General features: G+C 43.2%; 1 protein-coding gene across 2 annotated transcripts in view; it reads right to left on the bottom strand.

Moving 5' to 3' along the window:
* Positions 1–20,080, bottom strand: part of rubcn (rubicon autophagy regulator) — a 473,816-nt gene that overhangs the window by 93,683 nt on the left and 360,053 nt on the right. The gene's annotated exons all lie outside the window — the stretch shown is intronic.

Below are 20,080 nucleotides of genomic sequence, written 5' to 3'. Positions count from 1 at the left end.
TTAAGTAGAAGTACTGATTCTCTACTTGAAAATTACTTAAGTAAAAGTACAAAGTACCCATTAAGAAAGTTACTTAAGTAAAAGTATAAAAGTACCTCAAATTAAATGTACTTAAGTACAAAAAGTACCCGGTGTAAAAATGTACTTAAGTATAAAAGTAAAAATTACAAAGTACAAGTAAAAAGTACAAGTAAAAAGTACAACATGCTTTTCAAAATGCCTACAAAGAAATGAAGTCCAAAAGTGGCTTTATTTCAACACTCGTCTTGAAACTGGCCATTCATTATCAATGGCATTTAATGTTTGTGTTGGGATAAACACTAGAAACTAAACTGGCCACTCATTATCATTACAAACATTACAAACAACTCAGGGTGCAAGCAAGCTCACACAAAAATATATTTCAGATTTAGGGGAGAATGGGGAGAGCCATTGCAATTTGCAAAAGAGACATTATAATTGCTTAAAATTCACGCATTATAATTAGCCCTTCACTAATTAAGCCCCACCCACTCCACTTTGCAGGGCAAACTGTCTCCCATTGAGATGCATGTAAAATGATTTCTCCATAAAAATAATCGATCATTTAATTAGCAAGAGCTTGAAAATGTCTTCTAAATAGAGTAAAAAAAAGCCTACAGTAGGCTATAGGCCTATGCACAAATGTGGATTTCATTATTGGGGGATAAAGTTGAAACCTATCAACTTTAACGACCATCCCGTTCGACAGACGTTTACATGCAATGCACGGTAAAGACGGCCTACAGTGATTATTATTGCAATCACCTGGATGGGTGAGTCGTGTAACGTTCCCGACGTTAAGATGTGTATGTGAGTCCCATACACATGCGCTGCATCTGCTGCTATTGCAGTTCTGTTTTCGTCACATAATGTGACGAAAACAGAACTGCAATAACCAGCAGATGCAGCGCACGTCAGACACACACACACACACACACACACACAGCGCGGCTCGCTGTTATTTATTCACCGCACCAGAGAGAGAGAGAGAGAGAGAGAGAGAGAGAGACGGGCGCTTCTTGTCCAGCTTTTTCAACGCACCGCACCACCATGCTTCTGTGTGAATGTGAACGAATGAGTGAGGCGATGACTTTATAAACTTCATGTGGAAAATGCGGAGATTGCGCATATTTCGCGTGGAAATGTGTAGCGAGTAACGAAAGGTGTCCAATTTTAATGTAGCGGATAAAAAGTACGATTTTTGACTTGTAAATGTAACGAAGTAAAAGTAAAAATACAGAAAAATAAAAATAGTAAATAAAAGTACAAATTCTCAAAACGTGTACTTAAGTACAGTAACGAAGTAATTGTACTTCGTTATTTTCCACCACTGATTACTAAATGCATGGTCAGGGACCACATGCAATACCTCCATGGACCAACAGTGGTCCACGGACCACCTGTTGAAAACCCATGAATTAGACTGAATACAGTTAAAAAACCCTCTTAAAGAGTATCTCTCTCATGCATAGACAGTACTACAGACACTATATGACATCATGCATAGCGGGGGTTGCATTTCCTTTGTGTTCATTGCGAACGCAGTGATTGCGAACGCAGTGAGCACTTACTATGAGACCTAGCAGATCATGTCTGTCTGTCTGTCTGTGTGTCTGTCTGTCTGTCCCGCTTTTGTGCCCATATATGGAGCTGAGTGATTTGTTTGTGATTGATGCAAGTGTCTGTCCCGCTGTTACGTCACCATGACTCAGCCATAACCATATAAGGAGTCCCCAAAGCATGATACGTCCAAAACCCAAATATGTACGAGCTGCGTTCGCTTCCCGCGTTTGCGCGTCTTACTGGTAATAGGTGTCTTTCACACCTCTGAGTGTGACTCTGATCTGGGACCAGAAGGAAAACAACTAAACAGTTTTTTTTCTCCAAATCTCATTGCTTATACATCTTTCTTTGAGATTTACATTAGACAAGTAAAAATCAGATATTTTCTCCCCGATTCCGATCTTTTGAAAATCATGTGATCGGAGCCGATTTCTGATCACCCGGGACAAACACACACACACACACACAGTTTAATGAAAGTACAGGTCAATACAAAATCTGTCAAGAGGCTGGTTCCCCCACGGGCACAATGGAGGCGCAGGCGCGCCTCACTATAACTACGTCGGGTAGGTGAGTCAAATCCACACTGCCTCGCACCCCCACATATGCATGTGCCAAATACCAAACACACTATACAGTATAGAGTAGTAGACCACTCAAGCTCTCCGGCTCCTAATAGAAAAGGCCCGGGAGTTCCGAAGCAGAAAGGACCGGCACCGAGTCTTCATTGTCTTCACCTTAAGGCTGCATCTACACCAGTTAGTGTGTAGAATAGATGGAGCCATTATTTCAGGTCTTTCTTAAATCTTCCAAGATAATTTAGGGATTTCAGATTTCAGTTTCAAGTGACGCCCACCCGTCGGGGACCGCCCCCATCCAATATTTTTACTAATTGGATGGGTAATAATCAACTGCTGCGTAGTTTGCGTTGCGGGGCAGCGAGCGAGAGGGGGCGAGAGGGGAATTATTTCAACAACAAAAAATAATACATTTCACTTCAGGACAGAGAGGGCACTTTTGGTCAAAAACCACTGTCCAGGTGGGTTTTTACCCAGACTCCTCAGCTGCTCCAGGGCCTCATCCTCCTTATCCTCTTACTCTGGAGCTTGCTCATCAGCCTGCATGCATGGTCCTCCACCGCCACCAGAGGGCAGGCATTCACTTCTAGGAGACAGGCATTTCACATGATGTAAAATAGCCTGGCATGAGAGGTAAATTATAGATCTCCGACTCTCTGAACTGGGTGTATAAAAAAAGGCAAAGTTTGTGAACTGACATCATCTGGCCTATATAGGCTACTCCTAATTCAGTGCTCAACAACATGTAATTGCTATTTTCCTGACATTTCTGTAACTATTGTTGTTGTTGTATTGTTCTTATGAGAAGAGTGTGGCAACATCTCTGTTGAGGATGTATCAGGTGTATAGAAATGTGGACTTGCATGGGTCAGTGGAATAATTATTATTATATATATAATTACTATATATACCTTATAATTATATACCTTAAATTATATACCTTAGAGTCTATATGCTGGGCTCTCTCTATGTTGGTCTATTAAAGACCAACACCTGGACCCAGCGGGGGACCGGAGTGAGGTTCCACCCAGTCACCCAGGAGATTGCAATTTACAATTTAGGCATTTAGCAGACGCTCTTAATCCAGAGCGATTTACATTAGGCAAGAACAAAAAAGCATGGGAATACATCACATAGTTATATAGAATGCATTTATCATGAAACATGCGTAAGCTAAGAACGTAACTATTGAACATATCTATAATGACACTATACATATAAACTATACATATATGCTTATGTACTATGAAGTGCTATGACTATACATACAATGCAATTATTGTGCTGTCTATGCATGACATGCTATAAGTCTGTTTCAAATGCTATCCAAGTCTAAAAAGTGATTGGTGATGAGGATGGTCTCTATAGTAGGTTGGCCACCATCAGAGCCATGCAGAGACAAAAGAACACGTCTGCGGGAAGAGACAGAGAAAAGGGAGAGAAGGAGAGCTATAGATAAGAGTGATGCACCTTACTGTATCTGGAAGTCAACATACTGTAGCATTGTTCTCACGCAGCTTGCACATCCGAAGGCTCAAACTGAAAAATAACACTTACTGTATAGGCTATCCGTTTGATAACAGACTAGACAGCGTTGTTAAGCGATTTAGGAACCATGTAGCTCGAGTAGCCTAATCACCTGTGTGATTTGTGTAAGTCATTCACCAGGAGGAAATCACACACACACACACACACACACACGCACGCACGCACGCACACACACACACACACAGACAGAGACGTTGTGCATTTATAGTTAGATATAAAAATCACACCCATGTGAAGTGAGTGATGGGTCCCCAGGGGTGGGGGGGGTGGGAGTTCCAGACCTACAGGAACGCACCCAGGGTGCCAGAGCCGCCCCGCGTCCGAAACGGTTGAGAAATGACAGAGTTACCGTGTGGGGGTCCCTCTACTGTACTGTCACCGTACTGTACTGGCACATATATACAGTTAATACGTGCGTGTGTGTGTGTGTTTGTGTGTGTGCGTTAGGTTGCGCACAGGTGGTGAAAAACAACCATGCTGTTTTCGTGCTCAGACCCACCCAGCCAGCCAGTCAGCCAGGCAGCCACCCACCCAGCCACACACATAGCTCCGTAAGGGAGTGGTTGCACCACTCAAACATGGTCCACCATCCACATATTGGTCCCGACCCATTGTTTGGGAAACTGTGCTCTAGCACTCTCATTATTATTCAAGCTATCTTTACAGCGCTTTTTATTTTATTATTTATGTAACGACTTTGCTCCAAAACGGAGTCTATTATTTATGTAACAACTTTGCTCCAAAACGGAGTCTATTATTTATGTAACGACTTTGCTCATTAGTATCCAAAAGCAACAGTAATCATGAAACGCAGTGAGTGTATACAGCACAGCCGCACAGGTGCAGGTAAAAGGCAGGTTTTCAAACCCTTTGTAAAAGTCAAAGAAGTTGACTCACAGTGGCAGTGCTGCATGGCCACTTGTCAATGTGTGTGCGTGCGTGGGTGCGTGCGTGCGTGAGCGTGCGTGAGCGAGGAGGTATCAGAATGATGATGCATTTTCCACACCAATGTTTGTCTCACAAATTAAACCGCAGGGGGTCGACCGGGAGTCACTTGCCAGGGGCTTCGGGCACCCTATAGGGGCTTAATCACATGCCTTCAATCCCTTAGATTTTTTTTTTATTTGCTGGAAGACAGTCTGTGACAATTTCTCCTCAGACACACTTTCCAGTGATTTGCAGGCATCCTCTGTGAAACCAACTGTGACTGTGAGTCACTACAAAGTCACAAAGCCGCCTATCTGTCTGTGTGTGCCGATCTCTCTCTCTTTATATGAGATTTGAGCTGCGCAAGAAAATGCCAACCATGTTGACTAGGGGGGATAAGTGTTACCATGCTGTCGCTATACCGGGACATACTGTATAACTCACATGGCGCAGAGTTGGCTGAAGAAGCGGACTTCGCAACACACTGCACTGTGCCTCTTGTGGCTCAAATCCGCTTTCGACGGCGTCACGGCATGCCTCCGTAGTTTTAACAGTTTTTTTCCCTTTTTCCCCCGCACTCCATTCCAGGAGTGCGGAAGTGCACGGTGCGATGCCAGATTAAGGTGTCTCGATCTCCACTACACCGATGTTGCTGCCGATAAGTGTCTGTTGTTGCCTAAAATCTGCTGTTGTTGAATGGCCGGTGGGTACACTGTCGCGTCGGGACGCAAGATGAGCAAGCTCGGTCAGCTTTCGTCCGTCAGATAGCAGTGGGCTTGTTGTTGAAAAAGAGATAATTGGGCTCCATTTTCGTCACTGCTAAACCCCTTATCCCTAAACTTCTTTGCCTTTTTTTTTTTACTATTTTGCAAAACATTTTTGAAAATGTTGAAAAAACGCTGCAAACAAACAAAAATGAAACGCTAAAACATGATCATCAGGTCCTATTGTTATATAAGGAGGTATATTTTTTGCAAAAAAGTGTACAGTATTTGTTAATTTTTTTTTAATAAAAAGTTTTTATGTGGGCACGCCCACCAGTTCATTAAGTATGCCTGGTTTGCTTGGTGGGTGGTGATGGGTGGTGATCCACCTGAACTGAAGCCGCTCCCACAGTTGTAGTTGTATGATAAAGGGGGAGGGGTTAGGGGAGGGGCTGATAGTGTGATGTCACTATATTACTGTTCATTTCATTGGCCCGTTTGACTGTCAAAGGTTCAGCCTCCAGGAAGAAACCCTAAATACAAAGTGAATACACCATTGCACATAAAAACGACTCCAGGGTGTCTAATGAAGTACTGTCACCTCATAGACACATGAAAAACTGGAAAAATACGAAAATTGTGGCACTCCCTCTTTAACTCTGAGAGTGTACAAATGGAACCAAACCTGACATTAACGAATGGACCTCGTCAACTTTCCTGTCATTGGTGTCACTCAGACCATCAGTGTGACACATTACCCCACAATAACTATACGTCCACCACACGTCAATGTGTCCACACCTGTCTTCTCTAACGCCAGTATACCAAGTTCTTTCCGGGAACCGACTTGACTGATATAATTATCATTGTGCAAGCCATTTCTACTAATTACATTGTGCCTGTGAGAAATTCCATTAGTCCATTATTAGTCCATTACTGCAGAGAATAGCCTGTGTGACTGGCATATGGTTCTCTTGTCAAAGGTGTGAAAGCAGAAAGGGCTAGGCATCCATATCCCATTACCAAGAGAAAGCGCTGCAAAGCAAAGGTCTCAAGGTGGCAAACTGAGAAAACAAAACAAAACAGCCAGCACAACACATGTCCTTTTCATGTAGTTGTATTCACCTCTCCACGGAGTGTTATGTATATAAGTCCGACGGAATAAACCTGCTCAGTTGCCGTTTGTCGACCGAGTTCCAGCAACACAACACTGATGCCTCCGTGTGCAGTTCTGTATTTATTGAGTTTATTCCTCCGTCAGTATTTCTTCACTTCAACTTATTTCTGGCATACGCTTATATAGCTGTGGATCTCAACAAGAGCTCCGATGGCACTGTATTTAAAAATTTAAGCCAAAGCCTCTGTTTGACAATGGTTGTCAGTGAACAATATTGCTGAGCCGCGGCATGCCTGTGTGTGTGTGTGTGTGTGTGTGTGTGTGTGTGTGTGTGCGCGCACATGTGCGTGCGACCATGCGTGCGACCGTGCGTGCGTGCGACCTGGCAATCAATCTCTTTGACTGAGTCTCCTGTCAGAGAGTCTTTTCTCTCTCTCCATGCACCATCATTTATAACTTTCAATCAATGCCCCCAGCTTTATCCCCATGGCAACATGTGTGCATGCATCCAAAGAAAGCCCCTGTCAGTCACTAACCTGCTCCAACCTAAGCACGGACATGCACGCACCTGCAACGTCAAGGTGAAGTTTAGAATCTAATTAGACGTTCTCACAAATCAATCAAACCAAATCCCTCCTTTTGGAATTGTAACGGCCACAGCGGAAAGCTTGTCATTTAAAGTGCAACTTACTTGCATGTCATTGCAAAAGTGTCACGTCCCCTTCATATGCATTCAGAGGAGGATTGGACACTGGCAGGAGATAATATGACAACTTGACATTTGTGCTTATACATTACGCTTAACGCTCGTGCAATTACCAGGGGCAGATTTCTCCCTCTCCAAGTTGCAAATGAGCACAGGCAGGCTATGTTACACGAAGCTGGGGTCAGGGAACACAGAAGGGGCCTAATTGCAGTAAGGAAAAGGAAATACAGATAGCCGAGAATCACATGCTTATAATCAAAACGTAGTCGTATTAAATACAAGCTGTCATGCAACAATTACTCAAATGAATCCAAAACAACCTGGCACCTCCTACACACTGCTGTTCTAAGTAAGGCCGGGCCGGGGCTCCACTGCAGCCATCGGGTATACACTGCACTGTTGCTGTCACATGCTGCTATAGATTCAATAAGCTAAACTGTTTTTGCGTTTGCACACATTTTCAGACACAGAAAACCAATAGCAAATTCAAGTCCATAAAAGGGCACCCAATCCCACAATATTCCATCAGGGGTTAATTCTGTGACCCCGGCGCGTCTAAACTCTACATTGCTCTCAGTTGAGATGACATTGCTTGTATACCTCCAAAACGGTTTTTATTGTTCATTGTCCATTTTCAGCACGGCTGAATTGAGGACGCCAGGTGGGGTTAATTGCAGCAATCCCACCTTTTTTTGCTGCTTCAAAAGACACACAACATGTGTCTTGTTAATAGATGGCGGCCCCATTTGCTGATTCGAGTTATTACAGTAGGCTACAGATGCTGCTTTGGTGCTCACAGGGACATTAATCACCAAACACCTGTGCAAAAAAGCAGACAGTGACGATAGATAGACTTGTTTGACAGCACTATCACGTTGAATTCCACGCGTGTATTTTCTCACATTTAACCACCTGACCTGTTCACTATGCACTTAGTCTGCTCTTTTCCCCCATCTCCACCAAACATCTCTCTCTGTCTCGGTTCCTGAGGGAAGTTAGCAAAGAAATGTGGAAGTGGCTGACAAAAGCGCCAATTCTTCCCCCACATGCTCATTCCTCTGGCCCAGCGATTCCCAAACTGGATAGCGTGAATTCCAAACTGAATCCTGGGCCCACGTGGTGCATGGGGGGTGGTGTCATGCTCTCTTCCTGGTATAGGACACACTTTTTTGTTTCCTCACAACTCCTAATCCTATTTCCTTGCTCCTTCGAACAGGAATGCAGCGTGCATGCGTGCGTGTCAGATGTGCTAGCTGGCTGTAGGGTTTTCTGGTTCCACTGAAAAATCTCCAATTCATGTTTCCCATAGAGATTTTGTTTTGCTTTTCTGCCTTTATTGATATAGTATCAAGTGAAGATAGACAGGAAAGAGAGAGAGAGAGAGAAGGGGAGAGACACGCAGAAAAGATCGTCATGAACGGGTCTTAAACACGTGACGTGCTGTCAGGCCTGACAGCGCAAAAAAACAAATGATGTAGCCTATATCGGGTCTGGATCGCATCTTGGTGAACTCTTGCAGTGTGTGAGCGATGCCTAGTCGGCGACCAATCGTTAAGTGTGAAAGCCACAACGGTATAATGACAGACGATTTAAAAAAAAAGTCTGCAGTGTGAAATACATGAGGATCTGATGACTCGCCGACAACTTTAAAACTCCTACAGTGTGTATAGGGGCCATGAGGAAGGAGCAAGGAATGAGAGAGTGAGACCCAGCAAGCTTTTTTCCATCATGGAGTCTGGATCTGGAACAATTCATACTTGATTGGACTGATTGTGGCTGCCTGTGAAAACACGTCTATTCAATTGTAATGCATTTATGATCATGGGCATGAAGTTAATGTGCAGTATTCCTCTGAGACCCATTATTTTGCAGAGGTGGGGAAAAAGTCCCTATGTTGCAAGTCCAAGTCGAGTCTCGAGTCTTTGCTCTCAAGTCCCGAGTCAAGTCCAAGTCAACACAGGCAAGTCCCAAGTCAAGTCCAAGTCCTGAACTTTTTGTTTCGAGTCCCAACCAAGTCCTAAGCTTTTTGTTTCAAGTCCCAAATAAGTCCCACCAAGACATAATACTTATTAATGACATGTAAAGATTTACATAAATCATGAGCATTTTCCACAATTTGCATTTATTATAAACAAGGGTTCTGGAGTCCACCAACATAATGCAGATACTGTACTTTTCAATTTCCACTCTGTACAATGGGTGGTTGTATAGTTTGTCTCTCTGCTCTTCTATTGAGCCATTTAGATCATGTCAAAGGTCATGTCTCACCGAGACACAGGATCTGACACAAATTAAATGTTTCCCCTGAGCAAGCAGGCTATTATTATTACAATGGTAAAATGTCATTACTTGCACTGAAACCGTGTTCAAATCCAGGGTAGAAGAGGAATGTTACATTATATACCAATACCAAACCATTTTACATGTCATACAAAAGATAATCAGATAAACTTAAATAATAAGAAACTTAAACTGTGCACAAAAATAAGGAAGACTCTAATACAATCAAACATTAAACTGATGCTCTAATGATTAAGGTTACCAGTTTAAATTAACAGAAATTAAAAGACGTGTCCTGTATTGAACTGATACTGATACTTTAATGTCGGGGAATCAATACGAATTACAAGGCAATTTATGTGCTGTCCTCCTGTCTCGTTGTTGTTGTGTTACCGTCAATGGGACTGTGAGTTTCTCAGCATTGCCATGTATCGTGAGAGAAATAAGCAAACCGACCAAAAAAAAAAACAAGCCAAAAACAAGCCTTCTTTTTCTCCAAAACGTTACACTTTTTAAACATTTTAATATTATTTGGGCTTGCTGTAAGGTATTAAGTGACTTGAAAATGTTCAAGTCAAGAGGGCTCAAGTCAAGTCAAGTCTCAAGTCCTTGGCGTTCAAGTCAAGTCAAGTCTCAAGTCTTTGGCATTCAAGTCCCAAGCAAGTCAAAGTCTATTTTTGATTTGATCAAGCAAGTCTAAAGTCATCAAAATCGGGACTCGAGTCCAAGTCCCCACCTCTGTTATTTTGTGACAACAAATACTGTGCCGTCCTTTTTATTAGACTGCACTTGATCGATGATCAATGAAACATAGCCTATAATTGCTGAGATGGCACACAATTTTCTTTCTCTCTCCATTCAATACACAAGGCCGGCCGTAAGTGAACACAGGCATATTAGAATTATGTTTTAAATGTGGTTTAGCCTCTGGGGTGCACAACATACGTGTTTTTTTGGGGGGGTAGTGAATCATGGTGTGTGATATGAAATGTCCAGTACCTCCCCAGTGCCTTCCCTGCATGTCCCCCCAGTGCCTCCCCAGTGTCCCCCCAGTGCCTCCCCAGTGTCTCCCCAGTGCCTCCCCAGTGCCTCCAGTGTCTGCAAAGTGCCTCCCCAGTGCCTGCCCAGTGTCTGCCCGGTGCCTCCCCAGTGTCTCCCCAGTGCCTCCCCATGCAGTGCCTCCCCAGTGTCCCCCCAGGCCCAGTGCCTCCCCAGTGTCCCCCCAGTGCCTCCCCAGTGTCCCGCCAGTGCCTCCCCAGTGTCTCCCCAGTGCCTCCCCAGTGCATCCCCAGTGGCCCCCCCAGTGCCTCCCCAGTGTCCCCCCAGTGCCTCCAGTGTCTGCCAAGTGCCTCCCCAGTGCCAGTGTCTAATTAATTAATACAATTAATACATTAATTAATCAAATTAATTAATTAATTAATCAAATGTTTCAGCGTGCGGCCAAAGGCCCGCGTCGCGCTCATGGGACCGGACCTTAGTCTTTTTCAAAGAATATTAGTGTATACTAGCAACCCAAGCTGATCTACAAGCTCACAACGTGTGGCAATGCGACGTATTGCAAGCTTGTAGATCTTCAAGGTTCAAGGTTCAAGGTTAGCTTTATTGTCCCTTGCGGGGAATTGGTTTGCAGCCAGATCATAGTAAAACACACACAAAATACACACAACAACAATATTCAATGCAAGACTAAGAACAGGGCACTAGAGACAGAGAATTCATGACATACAGTAGTAGCAAAGTCAGCGAAAGTGCATTAGTGGGCAGTATGTGCAAAAGAATAAAGTGCTATTTGCTGTTCAGCAGTTGAATAGCAGCCGGGACAAAGGATAGTTTGAACCGATTAGTCTTTGTGGCGGGCACCCTCAGCCGACGACCTGAGGGCAACAGTTCAAACTCAGACCGAAGTGGGTGATCCGAGACCTCTATAAGTTGGGCTTGGGTTCTCCCAGAAATCTTACTGGCCACTTTGACGAGGCTGCTGAGCCTGTTCTTGTTTGCTAGGGTCAGGTTACCGTACCAGGCAACCATACAAAACATAAGAACGGATTAAAAAAAAAAAAAAAAAAAAAAAAGAGTCATCATTACAGATGAGACATTTAAAGAATGTATTTTCCTCAGAAAAAATAAGACGCTGCTGGACTTTTTTTGAAGTAGAGGCAACATGAGACAACAATGTATTTGTAGCTCTCTACGACTTCAATTTCTGTGTCCTTGATGAGTGTATAGGAGCAGGACTGGGGGGAGTCCCGTCTAAAGCTGATGATCGTGAATTTGATCAACATACAGTATTCAGATTCTGCGGTTGTGCCTTGACAGCAGGCCATTGGATAAGAAGAAATGCATAATACATGTCATCCTACAAGGTCAAGGGGCCTCATCATGTCTCATATGAGGTCAGAGCCGGAGCTCTTTTCTTCGTTCAAGGATATTGCCTATATAATTCTCAACCTTTTCAAATTTTAAATTTAGTCACAGAGATTAAAAAAATACAATATACACTGTCATTTATATGGAGCTACACTACACAACACAGTGAATCAATTAGAATGACTTATTTCCTAACATATGATGAACCTCTCACTTTATATCCCTTTTGTTGTTGTTGTTGTTGTTCTGTTAATGGCATCATTTAGCTGGTGTGATTCTTCTGCGAGTAATGGGGTCTTAATGAATGCCAGCCAGTTGATCTAATGTGTTCATTTGTTTATATAATCCCCATTAGCTGTGCCCTTATAGCACAGCTGTCTTCCTGGTGTTGGGTCTACATAATAATACAAAAAAACAAACACAAAAACAACACTAGTATATATCGTAGCTGCCGGGCAGAAACGTGCCCATCAAAAGTAAACAGATCCGCAAGCTCGGAGCTTGTAGATCTGTTTACTTTTGAATTTGAATCCTGGAAAGTAACAGTTGAGTCACACTCAGGACAACTCATGATATGATGGAATATATATTTATTGAATGTAAAATGAGCAATATATTTAATTATTATGGTTTGGCGATGAATTTGGTTCTGCTTTTTCAGATGAAGGGCATCAGTCCCAACGATAGGGAATCCCCCGTACCTAAACAGCGACGGCGGGTGGAGGAGGGTGAGCAGCAAAAGTTTAAAGGTGTAGTGAAATGTTTTTCACACTTTTAGACCATATCCGTGGTCATCATATGGGCATACCTAACAATGGATGCCAAAGAAATGGGAAAATTCTCATTTTTCGACGCTCTGATATTGGTTCAGAAACGTCATAGCGCTGTTTCAACTTGAAACCGTCTGAAACGTCAAAATAAAATGTCCACCATTTCCGTTTCACTACGCCTTTAAGCAGACAGCAGCGCAGCAATATCAGTGTGCGCAGCAGCAAACAATTAAGGAAGCCGATTGAGCAGTGCAAACTTCCAGTTTAAATAGCCTGAAAGATGGAATGAGTGTGTGATTGGATGAAGTGAATCATGTGAGTGAGAACGGCCGCAACAGCAACTGCACTGACATATGAGGTTTCCACCTGTCTGAGACATTTAATTAACAAATCAAAAACCTACTGCAAACTTTTCAATGGATAAAATGTGTAATGTAATTGTAATGTATGTAATTTGATAGACATGATTCTGAAGCAGACCATTAAAAGAAGTCAACATTTATGTCACAGTTTCTTAGTATTATATTCTCAAGAGTTTTAATTGAGTGCGTGTTCTAAAACGCAATGTTTTAGAGGTGTTATTTGTTGTTAGATATCAATTTGGTCAACAATGGCTTATTTCGCTGTCGAGAGGAAACCATAAAGGGTGCCAACACTTTTACTTTGAATATTCTTTACTTGAGAACTATACTTTTAAAATGACCAGCTCAACAAGATCTACCAAACAAAACCAAATGACTTTAAATGGAATAGCGGTGCTGGTGTTACATATAGGCCAAGACAAACACCCTTTGGGGCATTTGCCGTTTGCACACAAGTTCTTGAAAAAGCATTGCCTTGTGGCTTTGCCTACTATTGAAGCCGTGAAGGAAGTTGACAGGCCCTTCTTGATCAATCAATCAAGTTAACCTTAATTCAAGTGGCACCCCTAAATTGAAGAAGACCTGATGCAATATTATAGCCTACAATTTAATATTATTTGGTTATATATATTCAAGCACACAATTCGTCACATATCGCCTCGTGAGCTTTTAGATATTCCGGCTACTTTTGCGTGAATCTTATGTTTAAGTTTTGATCCAGCATCCAGCCTAACAGGACAGGATGTGTGTGCCTTTTTGTTACGTTGTGACACCTTTTGCATTTACTCTGCTACAGTATAACCAGCAGCATGGCTATATATCGTTGGAAAATACGGCACGCGTTATGGCTTGTCGGTGAGGAAGATTGTGAAGAAAATTAAGTTCAGCCAGCAAAAATAAATACATAATTATAATAAAAGTATACTGTATATATAATGGGAAGAGGAAGGTTCCCAGTTTGACCCCGGGCTGCCCCAGAGTTAGTGTTGCAGTGCTCCTAATTGCTCCAGATGAGCCTTGCATGGTTTCCTCTGCCATCGGTGTGTATGAATGTGTGTGTGAATGGGTGAATGTAATGCTATATGTAAATGCACCATTTACCATGCCATTTGTGGAAGATGTATAATTTACAAGGGATTCCAACGTGACAGCAAAAAAAGCAAAATGCTTTTACCAGACCAATCTCTCCAGGGACCTTTTTTCTTCCTCTCCTGTGGCATATTTGTCTGGTTTCCAGTGTAATACCATTCACCATTTCCTGAATAAATGTGTCATCACGTCAAATGACGATGATTGCCTAGTACAGCCCTATTACACGACCCGCCATCTTCGTGAGTGATCCATAGCATCCGCGCTAGTGTAGAATTGATTTAGAGATGTGTGCACCTAACGCCATTCAGTATACAGCAGGAGGGGGGGAAGGGTGACGGTGAGGTGGTGGCTATACTGAAGTTGACGTGGTCATTACTGCCTGACGATTATACCGGCTGACAGCTGATAGGGCCACAATTGTAGCCCATCGTGAAATTGTGGAGACCTGTCATGACGGCATCAAGAGGTGATGACAGGACATGTGTGTTGAAAATAACTAGTGTAAAAAAAAAAAAAATAGTGTTTGTGTCCGGGTAAGCTCAGTCGGTAGAGCCCTCGCCTTTGGACCACGTACAGGTCCATGGGTTCGATCCTGAGCACCGCCAACTCAGTGTATATGAGTAATGCTACTTCTTGTAGATTTTGATTAAAGATGGAGTGCCGTGATGTTTTCCCCCCTAAAACATGATCATCAGGTACTATGATTATACTAGGAGGAAGATTTATTTCAAAAAAAGTGTACAGAAAGTTTTAGAAATATGTTTTCATGTGGCACCACCCACCTGAATTTAAGCCTCACCCACACTTGTTGTTGTATGATAATGTGGGAGGGGTTAGGGTTATGATGACACTAAAATGGTGTTATTTCGATTGGGCCTTTTGACTCAAAGGCTTTCAGCTTTCAGGAAGAAACCAAAAGTACACAGGGAAGACATATTTGGATATTATAACCAAACCTGGGGGGTATATTAGAGTAATGTTAACTCCATAGACACATAGAAAAATAGAAATAGTACAAAAATCACAGCACCCCATCTTTAATATTACAAAACATACATTTACCACTTCAGCCCTATGCACTTTGCCCATTTTCATAATAATTTAATACATTTTAAATAACTTGTGAAATGGGACATTCTGCACGATGATTACTTTTACTGTTGTAAGGAAGAACAAAATAAAATGCGCACACACTGAGGGCTTCAATGCGCCAGGTGCTTTTTATTGCACCAAATGACCTGTGACGTTTTGAGCACAATTAGGCTCTTCTTCAGACTGCAGAAGTTTACTGTAGTACCTTAATCATATTTTGAAATACCAGTGTTGATTTTGTCGACTAAAAAACTAAGACGAAAAATGTCCGTCGACTACCTTTTTTCCACTGACGAAAACTAAATGGAAAGTTGGAAACTAAATGAAACCTAAGCTATAAAAACTCAGACAAAATATATTGACAATTTTGTCAACAAAACAAAACAGACTAAAATGTTAGGAAGGGACTAGTGGACAAGAGATCCAGTATAAGTCATTTTACACTTGGTTGCAAGCTGAAAATAGCCGATCTACAGAGCTCACAACGCGTCGCAGACGGCATCAAGGCCCGCAAAAATACATTTTAGTCAACTTAAATCAATCAACTGTAGATTTAGTCGACTAAAGTCCTGTGATATTTAGTCGACAAAAACTAGAATCTAAAATCTAAATTTTGCTGCCAAAAACAACACTGTTTGATACCAATACTTTTGTCCTTTCACCCAAGTACGGAGTATGCCTACATTGCAGTCTTGACACTTTCACTGAAGTAAAGAAATTTGATTTCCTCCACAGTTTTAGGCAGTATCAGCAGTTTTTTCTGAATCGGAAAAAGGCCCGGAGCAACTCTTAACCCATTCTGACCTGAGATCAGATTCGTACGAGGTTTCCACTGGACACACACTGGTCTGATGAACCCATTCTGACCTGAGATCAGATTCTAAAAATGTCAGTCGTTCTTCGATTTTTCAAAAATAGCAGACCTACAAGCTCGTAGCGCGCCACTCGGTGGCGTGCTATGAGCTTGTAGATCTGCTATTTTTCAATAGCTAAAGCATAACATGATGCTAACACCAAAATGGGTTCCCGTTCAGAATGGGTTAATTGGATCCCTGGAGTTATCCAACATAGCTGGGCGTACAGCACGTGTCTTATATAGATTCCGCTGGGCCTTTGTTGGGGTCATACAGAAAGGTCCTGAATTAGAAACTGACAATTATGCAAAATGAAAGATTTAGGGGTGGCATATCCATACGTATTTCCATAGTGCTCTCCTTCCATATTCACATATAGGCTACCAGCACATTTTTATCTGAGAATTATGCATTCTTTGCAGACCTGAATTCAATTATTTATGTGATCACTTTACTGTGTGTGTGTGTGTGTGTGTGTGCGTGCGTGCGCGTGCAAAATGTTGCTCTTAACAAGCAAAATGTCACACTGTCAATTCCAAGTACAGTGAGTGGTGAGTGAGGCTCACTCAGAGTCTACTTAGAGTACTTAGAGTACCGGTGTCAGGCACACGTGGAAAGGACTCAGGATGCAGACACAAAGTCACAGAAATGGGTTTTTATTCCAAAAACTTCAAAACAGGCAAGCTGGGGCAGGCAAAAATGAAAACTGTAGAAATGCAAAGGTCAAAATCCAAAGGCAGTCAGCGAGGGCAGAAGTACCGGCAAGGGCTTGGCAAAAATGGTGGTCTAGGAGAAGCAAAACAGAGGTCAGACAAGGCTTGAATATGGCTTGGGTGCTTGGAAGGTCACAAGACAATCTGGCAGAGATTGCAGAGAGACTGAGACTTAAATACTGTGGGCATGATTGCAGGGGATAGAATGCAGGTGGTTCAGACACACCCACACTCCCACTCAGACTGTGACAACCGGTACTTAGATTTCGATGGGATAGTGTTACGATGGAAGAATCACATCCAATAAAAACACCTGGGTGTGAATCGTGAAGCCACTTCTGAAGTTCAAGTGAATGCCGAGGCATTGCCTTTATTGGACCATCTTTCTGGGTTGGAGATTGTAACCTGCACTTGCGTGGTCATCCTTTGTGGCCAATCCGCCTTGACCTGGTTTCAAACATTGAGCATATGCCACATTTTTTGCCACCTCCATCTCCATCCCTTAAGTTCTCCAAAGTGACATTAATGACTTCACTGTCCGGGAGGGCCAGCAATTCTTGCATGGTCTCAATGACTTGTTTGTTGATCCTGTAATGAAAGTCCTGCAGCAGCTGCTTGTTGAAGAACGCTGATGGCATTACAAACTTCATTCAGGTCAGCCCCGGAGCTGTTGGAGCTTGCTTAACCATCCTGGACGGGAGCCCCTTTTGGCGTTTTAAGCATTGTGTTATACTTTAGCTATTGAAAAATAGCAGATCTACAAGCTCATATGGCACGGCTACGAGCTTGTAGATCTGTTATTTTTGGAAAATCATGGAAATGTGGCGCACATTTGGAATATATATTCTTTCATAGGGAACGTTTTGAGGGTCCCTGGAACAACATCATTTCAGATGGCAACCAAATACAGATAATTCTGGACCAGTTCAGTGGCCTTGTGGTTAGAGTGTCCGCCCTGAGACTGGGAGGTTGGGGTTCAATCCCCGGCCGGGTCATACCAAAGACTCTAAAAATGGGAGAGACAGTGAGTGCATTCTCCGGCACCGGCAGCAGCCACGGCACTGCCCAGGTGCACTCTGGGTGCACTTCCGCATTTGGACACCAAAATTTGGTGTCCAAATGCGGAAGTGAAATGCTGAATCAGCGAAAAGATGGTACTTCCGGCAGCCTTCCGGGTGCTTCAAAACGCCACTGAGCAACTTCTACTGACATGAATAGCGGAGGGGGCGGAGCTTCGCGCTAGTTTAGTCTCTATCATTTTAATACTCTATGGGGTAAGTCCCTGCGACATACTAGCGTCATGTCCAGGGGGTTTACTTGTACATCAAGCTGCCTCACGCTACAGAAACAGGAGATAGGCTCCTGCCCCTATGGGCCTCATGGCTCGGCAAGGCTACTTACTTATATGGCCTGGGCCGTGGCTCAGCGGTCCAGGCACTTCGTCCGGTAGCCCAAGTCTGGCAGTGTGCCGCGGGCTCGACTCCCGATCCCGACGACCCTTACTGTCAGTCTACTGTCTGTCCCTCTATAAAAAAATATAAAAAATCACACCTGTGTGAACTGAGTGGTGCAACTCCCCTCTCTCCCCCCTCCTCTCCTCTCTCTCTCTCTCATTAGCAGGCAACAGTGCAATACTATCTCTCTCTGTTTCTGGCACAACAGTGCCCCTACTGGTACTCACCAGTATATACTGGTGCTCATGGCCACATAGTTACATAGGTGAACACGGACATTGCTGTTCCTTGGCGTGGTTGCACCACAAAAAAATAATTATATATATATATATTGCACCATACACTGTAAGAACTGTGTTCCAAAAGTAAACAGATGAGCCTGCTGGCCGGTGCTGCTCCAGTGTCCTCTCCTCCTTCTACAGGCTGTATATCAAATATGAGTGACTGACTATTGTAAATTATACAGAGCGGCCTCCCTGATAGTATCACCGTGACAATTTGATAATTTTTATATGAGACAATTCTATGACCCAATATTAATATTCTCCATGGAGAAATGACCTCCGTCACTCCGTGACCCAGATGATCAGAGAGTGAGGTCAGGAGGACTTTGGTACTATATCACCAGTAAAGGCTCATACATACTCTGGATTTTCGGTGGTTAGGTGACCACCGAACTACAACATGACGTCACAAGCCGCGTTGAAGAGCAAACCACCGCCACCGCTCCAGCCCTTCTCTCTGTTTTTACTCACCACCACTCAACGTTATTCCAGCTCCGGTGGTCAGTTTACCACTGGAGCGGTGGTCACCTCACCACCGAAAATCCAGACTATGAATAGGCCTTAAGACGCCCTGAGGTCGCGTGCACGCATCCGCCTGGGTGACGGCAGACTGCTGGGCGAGCGCTGGCGCTTTGGCATGGGGCGGGTCAGATCAACATATGGAATGAATACATGTCTTGAGTGTTCTGGGTTTGATGAGGTCAAATCAACATTATGGAATGTCACAACAGGTCACCTCCATATATGGAGATCTAAGGGTGGTAGCGGGGACATTCTCTTGAGTGTACACGGTTCGATGAGGGCCCAGGTGGGGCCGGGCCTTAATTTCCCCCGGCTGCCGGGCGCAGCTGCACTAATAACTTTGGGGCAGGCCCGTCTAGAGTTTGAATGGACACGTATCAGTCAAAAGGGAGACATCGAAGAGGAAGGATGGATTGGGACTCACTGGAAATGTAGGCCTACGATTTCGCAGTAAATGCGATATGCGGTCGCAATAAGTTCTGCCATCAAATGCCGGTATGCAAACAGTTGTATATTTATTCTGCAACTCTGTAACACTTTTGAGCTCCGTTAATCAAACAATGCTACTATGATGAGGACAAAAAGCTTCACGTTCCGATATAACAAAATCTAATCTAGAAACACATTATCAACACATAGTACAAATTCTAATCAACGCAGTTCTGCCATGACACAACATAGTCGTTTCACCCTTTTCTCACTATACATCATTTTACAGATACTATATAAGATGTGCACTTCTCGTAACGCACACACCAGTATCACATTTCGTGCAGGCAAAAACATGCTTTCCGTGTCACTTCAATTTGGGGGCTTCATTTGGCTCATACATTGTTTGGCTCTCACAAGATTTACCCTTTTGTGGTCAGTTTTCATGATAATAACATGTAATGCTTGCACCCCATGTCTTCCTGAACCGGAAGTAGGCAGAAATGCATTGGACTCAGGCAACCATTTAATGATCTTAAATGTAGTAATAGGTCAACATAAACATTAAATATACTTTAGTTGTTACTGTACAATACTTTAAAACAGTTGTCGTGTTACACACATGCTTAAAATAGCTCTTATTTGCGCCGCCCTCGTTGGAAACAATGTATTTCCAACTCCAGCTTGTCTCAGTTCA

The sequence above is a fragment of the Protomyctophum bolini genome, assembly GCF_963924005.1.
Source record: "Protomyctophum bolini genome assembly, chromosome: 8".
In the NCBI taxonomy this organism is placed as follows: domain Eukaryota; kingdom Metazoa; phylum Chordata; class Actinopteri; order Myctophiformes; family Myctophidae; genus Protomyctophum; species Protomyctophum bolini.
Note: the sequence above shows the minus strand (reverse complement) of the source record. Positions and strands in the feature narration are given on the sequence as shown.